The sequence below is a fragment of the Paramormyrops kingsleyae genome, chromosome 6, assembly GCF_048594095.1.
Source record: "Paramormyrops kingsleyae isolate MSU_618 chromosome 6, PKINGS_0.4, whole genome shotgun sequence".
NCBI classification, from domain to species: Eukaryota; Metazoa; Chordata; class Actinopteri; order Osteoglossiformes; family Mormyridae; genus Paramormyrops; species Paramormyrops kingsleyae.
In genome coordinates, this window is record NC_132802.1 from 2,687,017 (window position 1) to 2,699,473 (window position 12,457).

Genomic DNA, 12,457 nt, shown 5'->3' on the forward strand with positions numbered 1-12,457 from the left:
AAAAACAAATAAATAAAAACAGTGCCCTTGAAGAAATGCCAAGGGAAAATTGAATCATAAAAAGCACCATACAATTCTGAGGAGGCCCAGTCCTGGAGGTCTTGTATGTGATAGTAATGATTGATCATTTAGAGAAAAGGACAGGCCTGCTATTCCCTTAGTGAAAAACTAAATAATATTCAAATCACAGATCAGGATGCTCATATGAAAGAACACAGCTTCTCCAATTTACCAAAATTCATCAAAACAGAGTCGGTGTCGCGGTCCGCTCCTGATGTGTGCCACGCCCCCTCATTATCCACGTGTGCTTCCCCGATCGTGCCCAGCTGTTCCTTGTTATTTTGGCTTGTCTTCTGTATTTAGTCCGCGTCTGAGTACATTACCCGAGATCCGTCATTGATGTTTGTTGGTGTCTTGGTCCTGTCCACCCGAATAAACCCCGTTTGCCTGCATTCTTGGCTTGCCTCGCCTGCTTCCCGGCTCGCTCGCCCGCCCGATACAACAGTCGGGTAGTACAATTCTGGCTTATGCTTCATTTTTTGCTGGATGGTAAAATCCATTGAGTTCAATTCAGTCTCCTGGGCTGTACATAGAAATATCCATGGTGAAAGAATGTCGTGAGAAAAAAATGTCAACATCCTAATGAGGGACTTCAATGATTGGAAGCAACAACACCAGGTATGAGAATGTAATGAGGCTACATGTTCTGTGTGACATGATTGACAATGTAAAAATACCTGTAGACCGGTGAACCTTGAAAAACACAGATCATCATCGCTTTCACTTGATCAATTAACAGCAAAACTGATAGACCACTTTTACATTACCAAAATATTCTGGAGATCACTAAAGGATGCTAGAGTCAATAAGATTCAGTTATTGGTTATCAACATAGACATGCTATGAAGTACTTGGTAAACACCTGCAAGAGGAAAATACCCGCATAAAGAATGGAAAACAGCAGACATGTTACATATAATATAAGAAAAGAAGTAGGAGAAAGCAGCAGTGAACAAAAGTGCAACGAGAACTGAAAGACGTGGGGTGCAGGAATATCTAAATCCCAACAGGACTACCCAGAAGCTAACAGGAACGCAAAGAAGAACATCAGAGCTGACAAGCAAAGCTACACTGACAAACTAGCAACAGAAGACAAGCAAGAAAAAAAATTATGCAAACATGAAGAAGCTGCATAACACCAGTAAGAAACTGTCAGGAAAACACAGTCAGAGGGAAAATGATCCCATGATCTGTTGAGTGATTTCGGAATTGGGTTCTTGTGGAAGGTCCTTAATCCTAATCGATCCAGTGACTGGATGATCCTGCTACCTCAATTGTACATTACCTTGGATAAAACTATCTGCTAAGTAAAATGTAAATTAACAGCAAATATGCAGATTATCATAATGTCTTGAGGAACTTTTGAACAGACCTCAAATTCACCTGGTATCTAGCCAGTGAGATATACGTATCATAGATGGCAGCAAAATAACCAAGGCAGAAATTTGGAAAGTCATCAAGAAATGGTGTTGGGACTGAACAACAGAAAACGACTCATCAAGATCCCAAAGAAAGGTGAAGCTTAGCAGCTATCAGAACTACAGTAGGATCACATTTCTGTACAGGATTATCTTAAACAGAGTGAGAGCCTAAGTTCACATTCAGCTACAGGACCTGCAAGCTCTTTTTAAAAGACAGATCCTGTACTTGCCAAATCATTACACCGTTCATCACATATGAGCAGTCGATGGGAATTAAAATCCCTGCTTTATGTCAGTTTCATTGATTATGAAAAAGCATTTGCTAATGTGGAGAGAGAGAGACTGTGTTTAACCCTGTTAACATCGTGGTTTGTCGGTCAACTTGTCATCATCATCAAGGATCCGCAGGATGAAATGATCTGCAAAATGGTCCACGGTAGGAAACTAGAAGATGTATTTGAAGTGAGGACTGGAATCAGACAAGGGCACCTTCACTTTCCTCCTTTACGTTCTTGCTTGTAATTTACTGGATCATGAAGCCACCTATGGTACAGATGAGAAAAAAAAATCCAGTGGATACTTCGGACTCTGTTATACTGGACTTTGCACATGATCTGGTACCGGTCCTATACTCATCAAGAGATGCAGGACAAGATTATGTGCCAATTACGTGCCAGCTACATCTGGGCAAATTGGTCTTAACATCCTCAAGGCAAACACAACCAGTGCATACCCAGTACTGAAAGGTGAGAAAACAGAATTATTACAGTCCTTGGCAGAGTCATGGACAAGCACGGCTGCAAAGATGCTGATGTAAGGGTGACACTCAGCAAAGCAAAGCAATAGGATCATTTCTGCAGTTATGCAACACCTGGAGTTCCAAGGAACTGTCCCTGCAAGGCAAGATCAGGCAGTTTGAAACTAATGCTAAGTCCTACAGTACTTTATGGACCAGAGATCTTCGTTAACACCAATGTAAGGTGGATCTTCTAGATGTCTACACCATCAGCAACAATGACCTTTGGCAAAGATCAAAGCAGTTTGCTGCAGAAAAGAATGGTAAGACACTGAGGAAAGGATTAAACATTTTGTCTGCAAGCCTAGAAACAACATCAGCACAAAAGCCCTGTCCTGGGATTCTAAAGGCTACAGAAGAGGGTGACTAAGAAACAAGAGGAGCGAAATCATGAGGCAGGCCTAAAAAAAGGTCAAAAAAGACGGAAGAGAGGGACGCTCCAGACTGAAATGCCTGCAGAGGCTTTGCTGGTGGCCGGAGCCCCAGATGGAGTCATAAGTGTTAGTGGCTGTAACTGAATAGCTAAAGCCTGGAGGCTACAGCAAATCAGACTGTGTTGGGGATTTCTCTTTCACTTAGGACTTTGACTGAAAATTTTTCAAAAACTATGTCCAATACTGTCGGTTTGTGCATGTTTAAGGTTTTCATGTTAATATTTTTCAATGTACATATACTGGTGATTTCAGAAAAAAAAAAAAAAGTTAAAATGGTATGTTTAGAAATGAGAAAATGAGAAGGGAAAATGATCAAATTTCCACACAATGCCAAAATTGTAATTTCTTCGTGAAAATTCATTGTAGTTTTTAAGCACATTGAGTCTGATATAGGGGTGGCATGGCGGTTAGCGGTATAGAGGAGCCCCTCTGGGACCAGCGTTTGTGTGATTGGCATTACCATATTGCCCATAGGTGTGGGTGAGCCCTGTGTGATTGGCATTACCATATTGCCCATAGGTGTGGGTGAGCCCTGTGTGATTGGCATTACCATATTGCCCATAGGTGTGGGTGAGCCCTGTGTGATTGGCATTACCATATTGCCCATAGGTGTGGGTGAGCCCTGTGTGATTTGCATTACCATATTGCCCATAGGTGTGGGTGAGCCCTGTGTGATTGGCATTACCATATTGCCCATAGGTGTGGGTGAGCCCTGTGTGATTGGCATTACCATATTGCCCATAGGTGTGGGTGAGCCCTGTGTGATTGGCATTACCATATTGCCCATAGGTGTGGGTGAGCCCTGTGTGATTGGCATTACCATATTGCCCATAGGTGTGGGTGAGCCCTGTGTGATTGGCATTACCATATTGCCCATAGGTGTGGGTGAGCCCTGTGTGATTGGCATTACCATATTGCCCATAGGTGTGGGTGAGCCCTGTGTGATTTGCATTACCATATTGCCCATAGGTGTGGGTGAGCCCTGTGTGATTGGCATTACCATATTGCCCATAGGTGTGGGTGAGCCCTGTGTGATTGGCATTACCATATTGCCCATAGGTGTGGGTGAGCCCTGTGTGATTTGCATTACCATATTGCCCATAGGTGTGGATGAGCCCTGTGTGATTGGCATTACCATATTGCCCATAGGTGTGGGTGAGCCCTGTGTGATTGGCATTACCATATTGCCCATAGGTGTGGGTGAGCCCTGTGTGATTGGCATTACCATATTGCCCATAGGTGTGGGTGAGCCCTGTGTGATTGGCATTACCATATTGCCCATAGGTGTGGGTGAGCCCTGTGATGGGCTGCATCACATCCTGGGATGTTCCCTGTCTTGTGTCTGTAGCCCCCAGGACAGGCTCAGCCATGCCCCCCCCCCCCATAACCTTGAATAGGACTAGCAGGTACGTGGATGAGTATGATATGACTCTGAAAACAGACATTTGAAAGAATAAGCACAACTGCCCCGAAATGGAGTTTTCTACAGTTGTTCACTTTCAGCCCTTCAGTCTTTTTCACTTTTTTTCTAAAATTATGAATGAATTAAAAATAAAAATAAAGGTTATGTTATTTTTAGTGTAAAGTAGGTCATAGTCATGAGTGTAGCTTGGTCCCGCTGACATTTCATTCAGCATGTCACAAATTTCCGTCTTGCTCTAGAGTTAAAATACTTGCACTTTTGCAGAACAAAATGTACTATTCTTAAAATAATAATAGTTAAAAAACACAATAGAGTTCACTGGGTTTAGGGAATTTCTAGTAATGCTTTTAAGTCCTTGCATTCCATCTCAGCTGCTATATGTAACAGAAAAAAACGAACTCCACGTGTTTGTCATATAGCATAAATGCTGCTCACATTTCAGTCGGAACTTGCGTGTTAATATTCGGAATACTCCCACGCTGCCTCCCATTAATGCTTCTGAAATTATAATTACCAGAAGAGTACAGCTTTTGGAACAGGACGCGGTCAGCTTGATCTCCTATGATCCTATGATGAACTAGACAATAGGGTTACATGAATGTTACTGCATATGCAGATCACAGGAAATTATCTACAGAAAGATGAATTCTCTGTTATTACAGATAAGGAAAATCCATTTTTCAGCAGTGAAATATTCCTGCGCCTTTCAGCAATATGTCTGTGATTGATTACGACATAATATGCCATTGACAAGCTCGTCACTGGATCCTCAGATCTGAAGACCCATCTGAATATATCTTTTTTAATTAACAGTCTCTCGCTGTCGCTCTCACTCTTTACATTCCGGTGTGTTTGCCATCCCATAATATAACCCATTTCAGCAAACATAGGCTGGCAGTAACAATCTGCTAGTTAAAACAAGGGGAGTAAAAAGGTGGCCATCATGAAGCAACATGACTCTTTTCTAACCCTTCCATCTTCTAGCCTGATTTATTTTGTTTTCCCATCTCATCGCCTCCCTCCCTTCCCACAGTGTCCCCTCACAATTATCTCTCCATAGCCTGCGAGGTGATTAATGCGTTTCATTCTCTGTCTTCTCCTCTCCTCCGCCGAAGCATCAGCAAATAAAACTTGGAGGCGCCCGTGCAAATTGTCTCTCCAAAGAGCACTAAAGGAGAAGAAATACAGGCACTGAGGAAGACAATCAGGCAGAGAAATTTGGCCTTCGGAAGGGAACACATGTCACCGGGCTCACAGAAGAGCACCATGGTGGTGCAGAAGTCGGTCCCTGGAGGAAGCCCACCTGCTCTAATCCGCAGCTATCGCTGCTCCAGAAAACATCACCACTTGTTCTTTTCATACTTTTTCACATCGGCGCTGTATTATGCAAACCATATCGCTAAAGATGAGGCCCGTTTGTAATATATATCTTGGATATATTTTGCAATATTTCTCTGTATTTCTGTATTCCATGTTCAAAGAGGCAGGGTGCAGTCGGGAGATCTGTGGATCTCAGTCGTCTGCACCCAGTCTGCTTTCCTTTTTTTGATTTTTGCAAAAAATTCTCGTGTTGGTTGCGGATTGTTATGTAAGTGTCAGAGGCACGCCAATTGAAATGTCTTCCACCAAAGCACCCTTTCATTTTCTCTTGGTTAGCCGTTTCCTCTCCTTTGTGTTATCCCAGCCTGGCATTCAGTATCAAGTGTTCCGACTGTATCTTCCTGTGCTTCGCATGTATGGTCTTTGATGCACTCTTCAGTTGGCATGGGAATGGGATAAACTGTGTCTCATCTGGGGTGTCTCCTCTCCTTCGCCCAGTGCATTCTGGGATAGGCTCCAGGTTCACTAGTACTGTGTGCTGGATAAGCATTGATGAATGATAGATGGATAGATGGATAGATGGATGGATGGATGGCTGTATTTTTCAGTATGGACTAGGGATGAAATGTGGTTGATTACCATGCTTCGAAAAACTCACATTAAATACCGTCCAGCCTCAACCAAAGTTAGTGACAGTCTCTTAGACACAGGTGTGCAGATGCAGCATTCAACAAGGATTTGTTTTGTATTAGTGAAAACATGGCAGTAGGCAATAACAGCGATTCTGATATGTTTAAGGTTAATGCACATTTGATATGCTTTTTCAAATAATTACCTAAGGTATTGGCTATGTTATTATTTTAATGTTTATTCAAACAAAAAGGTGCATGGTGCTGCTATTTTTTTTGTGGTTTTCAATATAAGACTTGGTGAAATTATTTAAATTTGTGTATCGATCATTTTTGAACATTTTCAGCACATTTTAACAATGCCGCAGTAATACTGATAATCATGATAATTTATTCGCCATAATTGCGATGTTAAATTTTCATACTTTTTCATCTCTAGTATTGATGGTAGGGGTGGACCCAGCATAAGGGAAGGGTAGACAGCTGCCAGGGGCCCCTGAAAAGGGTAGACAGCTGCCAGGGGCCCCTGAAAAGGGTAGACAGCTGCCAGGGGCCCCTGAAAAGGGTAGACAGCTGCCTGGGGCCCCTGAAAAGGGTAGACAGCTGCCAGGGGCCCCTGAAAAGGGTAGACAGCTGCCTGGGGCCCCTGAAAACTAGGACCCCCATAAAGACAGAATTTTCAGAAGTTAAATTTAAGGATATAACATAATATGATAATTTAAATGATAGCCACATGCATTTTATTTGCATTTTTAGTGACAGTTAGACTTTGCACTACCCAGCTTTCTCTTTACACTGGAGTTTAACTGGTTATTTCACTGCCAAGCGAACTGGCAGAAAGTAGCCTAACAAGAAGAAAATGGTACAAAAATACAAGACTAACATTATATCTCCCTTGTCTGATACTGCCTCACTAGAGTGGTAGACAACTTGTGAACAGATGTGGAGAGAACACAACTGAATCAAAGTTACATTTATATAGCGCTTTTCAAGACACCCAAAGTGCTTTACAGAACCAATGGGGAGCCACTTCACCCACCACTATTGCATAGCCCCCACCTGGATGATGCGGTGACAGCCATTCTGCACCAGTATCCTCACCACACAGTAGCTAAGGTGGTGAAGGGGCAGGAGAGAATTCACCAGTTAGATTTAGGGGGGTGATTAGGAGGCTGGATTTGATAGAACCACAGTGGGTGATTTCAGCAAGAACATCAGGGTACCAGCATTACACTTTTTGAAAGAAGGGATCTTTTATGACCTCAGAGAGTCAGGGCCTCAATTTCATATCTGATCTGAAGGATTTTTACAGCACAGTGGCCACATCATTGCACTGGGGCTTTGGGATCCACACAGACCACAGGATGGGCTAACCTGCTGGCCACAGTGTCCCCATCACTGCACTGGGGCATTGGGATCCACACAGACCACAGGATGGGCTAACCTGCTGGCCACAGTGTCCCCATCACTGCACTGGGGCTTTGGGATCCACACTGACCACAGGATGGGCTAACCTGCTGGCCACAGTGTCCCCATCACTGCACTGGGGCATTGGGGCATTGGGATCCACACAGACCACAGGATGGGCTAACCTGTTGGCCACAGTGTCCCCATCACTGCACTGGGGCATTGGGATCCACACAGACCACAGGATGGGCTAACCTGCTGGCCACAGTGTCCCCATCACTGCACTGGGGCATTGGGATCCACACAGACCACAGGATGGGCTAACCTGCTGGCCACAGTGTCCCCATCACTGCACTGGGGCATTGGGGCATTGGGATCCACACAGACCACAGGATGGGCTAACCTGTTGGCCACAGTGTCCCCATCACTGCACTGGGGCATTGGGATCCACACAGACCACAGGATGGGCTAACCTGCTGGCCACAGTGTCCCCATCACTGCACTGGGGCATTGGGATCCACACAGACCACAGGATGGGCTAACCTGTTGGCCACAGTGTCCCCATCACTGCACTGGGGCATTGGGATCCACACAGACCACAGGATGGGCTAACCTGCTGGCCACGCCAACACCTCTTCAGCAGCAGCCCAGCTTTTTTAGTTGGTCTCCCATCCAAGTACTGGCCAGGCCCAAACCTGCTTAACTTCAGCTGGATTACATAGTCTGAACCTCAGGTGTTATGGCTGCTGAAATAAATAGACTAGCTTTTGTAAAAATGCAAGACTAACCTAAACTTCTTACATTTGACTGACTGATCCTCTGACACGATACCCCCCTCCCCCGTCAGGAAATTTTACTGACAGCATTGCCTAAAACTTCCTCTTTTCGGTTAGTTTTACCTCTGGCATCCAGTACTTTGATTAATTGATGTTCCATTGTCTTTAATTCCCTCTTGTTTCTCTTTTGGCTACAAAAATATCTCCAATGACCCACTTGGGGGGGAGCTACCCATGTCAGCCTAAGGCCCCCAGAGAAGTTAGTCTGCCCCTGCATGTCCCTACCAATATTGTGGGAGTAACGGATATGTTTAGGGGGGCTGGGGGCTCGGGCGGATTTGGAATGTCGAAACCAAACCAGTGCCCATGGATGATTGGGTGGATTATTCATATAAATCAGATATTTTGCAGCCCAGATAATTCACAAGGCCTATTTTTTCATACTTTTACTTTTTACTTTTGTAATTATAGGGAATGAGAGCATCACTCTGTTTATTGCATTAAATCAGCCCTGTTCATCTGTTTTTTAAGCACTGCACTGTGGTTATTACCAGAACAGATTCTAGGCTCAAATGAGATCCAGCGGAGTTAAACAATGGTCACTGATGCAATAGCTTCCTAGTTCCACAACAACAGATTCTGATCAATAATGGCGACAATTGTTGAGTCTCTGTATTTCGCAACTTTTGATTTCCACCCAAATCATGGTGTTAAGCAGCTACTGTTACTGCAGCAGTGATAACAAAAATATTGCCATCATATTTTATAATAATGTGGTGTGACAATGTATTACAATCTCAGGGCTGAAGAGGAAGGAACAGGTACACACATTTGTATTACTGTATATATACTGTAGATCAGCTATATATAGCCTCAGGTAGGTCTTGCTCAGTCAAGATTTTATTAATTTCAAATGTGCCATACCTGTTTTGGCCAATAAAAATGTAAAAACACAATTATGTACAGATTCAGCTATACTCTATTTAACAAAGGCTGATAATGAAACTTAAAGTACCAAGGAGACCTTCAACCATTGTTTAATTATGCCCTGTGGAAATGTTTATTGATCCTCCAACACATTTATCAATCTTCCGTCAAAAAGACCATCAGCTGGCTCACAGATATTATTAGAATATCAATCACTGGTGCAGTAATGTCTCAATGTAATTTATTTTTCGTCTTTAGTTTCCCCATGATACACAGGTTATTGATCACTTTCAGGAAATAAGCCTTAATGAAGACAATGGTTTAACTGTAAGTGCACTCAAGTGGTCTACATTCTGGGACCGTCTTAACTGATGTTTACTTTATGTAAACATATATTGCAGGCAATTCATTTTTTCTATCATCTCATATATTAACTGATTATCCAGGTCAAAGTTGGGGGGTGTTTAGAGATGCGAATCGACTGCGTTCCTCCAAACAAAATTTAGTACAGTTAAGATGAGGTACACGGAAAATGTATCTCCTGCTTTTATATACAAGGTGATGGGTGTGGATTAGTTCATTTGTTGCTGGTGTAGTTATGGAGAAAGTGTGAGATTTAGCAGTGAACATGCTTGCCATCAGTCGGGCAAAGGAAGGGGGTAAAGCCAGGTGACATGTGTCACGCCCCGATTGTGCCGATCCTTCTGTGCCACGCCCCCCTCGTTAGCCTCATGTTTCCGTTTGTTGCCCTAGTCCGGTCATTGTATTATTGCATGTTTTGTCTGTCTGTTATCGCCTACCATTCCTTCGATTAAACCCCGTGTTCCCGATCCCTGGCTTCCTGCCCATTTGTCTGTGCTCCGGGCGCGTACACTGTGACAACATGCTAATTTGTTCACCTGTGCTAATCAACTATAGCTGCAACAAAATGTTGTTTTCAATCTCAGCCAAGATCACATTCCATAGCTCTGCAGACCTGATATCTTATTTCCTTCTGCGACTTGTGTCAAAAACTTGCTTTTCTGACTACAGCTGGCAGTGACATTGTGACAGCGTTAACTGCACAATAATGTTCTTGTGAGGAATGCTACAACATAAAAAGTGTCTTACTTGCATTGTAGACGACGTCACCATTCATTTTTAAATTGTAATTTTGCAAACATCCAGCAAATGAATGACACAAGATATTAACGATATTAAGTCAGAGCACCTGCCAGTAACTGGAGTTTGTATCAGAAGTTAATACAAAATGAACTTATAAAACCATAAATCCTACAGTTGATTCACTTCACCACCTATTGATCTAATATGGTTTCCATTTGTGTTGGTAACCAGGATCACGTGACACCAGGCTGGGCAGTGAATGATGTTTTTATAAGGGAATTATTGTTGTTGTCAGGGTGATGGCAATTGGGCAGCAGCTAGCCTGCCGCCTGACAGCCCACAACAAACAAAGGAAGAAAAGTATAGAACTTTTATGTTAGAACCGTGGTACTAAGGGCCCAAACAAACAGAATGTGCCGGATTATACATTTTTCAGGGAGAATGGGCAGGTGCATCCAAACTGATGGGTGGGCAAAACAGAAAAACTCTATCACTGAAATCTGCATCCTGAGATAACCATAGACACCCCCCAAGCCCATTACAATCATTATATGAACTGATTGCATTTTTAGCCCATGTATTTAACATATACAAAATCATGCATTTAAAATCCTTGACGTTTATAATTCTGACTGTGACATTTTAGGTGGTTGTACAATGGATAAAGTGCCAGTGAGTGGTTTATAAGAGGTTTGTGGGGATTGTGTCCCTGCACTCTACAATTCAATTCTGCCTGGACAGACTTTGATCAGACTATAAGTAGTCAGTCTTTATGATCAAGATTAAATAATACTATTGATCCATCTTCTATAGCCAGTGCAGAGTTTTTGTGAGCCTGCACTATCAGTAAAAACGATACAGGCCTGGTACAATGCTATTCCCCAAGGTACAAAGAACATTAATGTACCCCCAATGGTACAAAAATGCTCCTCAGCATCCATTTCTGTACCTTAAACGGTGCATTTACCTACAGCTAGGGTACAGTTGGCAGACCCTTGAGGGTACTGACCCAGTGACAAGTAATTGTACCCGCAAAGGTATAAATTGGTACTTTTCTTCTGACAGCGTGGAGCCTAAGAATCAGATGGGTACCATGGGGTCAGAAGGTACCATGGATGGGATGGCACTCATCACCGCGTGCACAGTGTCAGTAACACACTACCAGCAGATTAGAGATGCATATAGCTACAGTACAGGTTTCTGAACAGCGAAAGGAAACTGGAGTACCCAGAGGTACGCTGTACAGTCACAGCGAGACCAAGCAAACACCATTCAAAAGTGAGCAAGAATCTTAACCTTAAACTTCAGTAAGACTGATGAAATGAAATCCATGCTTTTTCAAAAGAATGTTCAGTGATGCTGACAGCGAGCAAACACAGAAAGGATCACTAACATTTATGAAAGGTGGAGCAAGACAATCATCCACGAAATCTTGTGCATGGAGTTTGCATGTTCTCCATGTTTCTCTGGGTACTCTCTCTCCTAGGTACTCTCACCCCTAGGTAATCTCACCCCTGGGTACTCTCACCCCTGGGTACTCTCATCCCTCTCATCACCCCTGGGTACTCTCACCCCTAGGTAATCTCACCCCTGGGTACTCTCATCCCTCTCATCACCCCTGGATACTCTCACCCCTAGGTAATCTCACCCCTGGGTACTCTCATCCCTCTCATCAGCCCTGGATACTCTCACCCCTAGGTAATCTCACCCCTGGGTACTCTCACCCCTGGGTACTCCCATTACTTTCATCACCCCTGGGTACTCTCACCCCTAGGTAATCTCACCCCTGGGTACTCTCATCCCTCTCATCAGCCCTGGATACTCTCACCCCTAGGTAATCTCACCCCTGGGTACTCTCACCCCTGGGTACTCCCATTACTTTCATCACCCCTGGGTACTCTCACCCCTAGGTAATCTCACCCCTGGGTACTCTCACCCCTGGGTACTCTCATCTCTCTCATCACCCCTGGATACTCTCACCCCTAGGTAATCTCACCCCTGGGTACTCTCACCCCTCTCATCAGCCCTGGATACTCTCACCCCTAGGTAATCTCACCCCTGGGTACTCTCATCCCTCTCATCACCCCTGGATACTCTCACCCCTAGGTAATCTCACCCCTGGGTACTCTCATCCCTCTCATCAGCCCTGGATACTCTCAC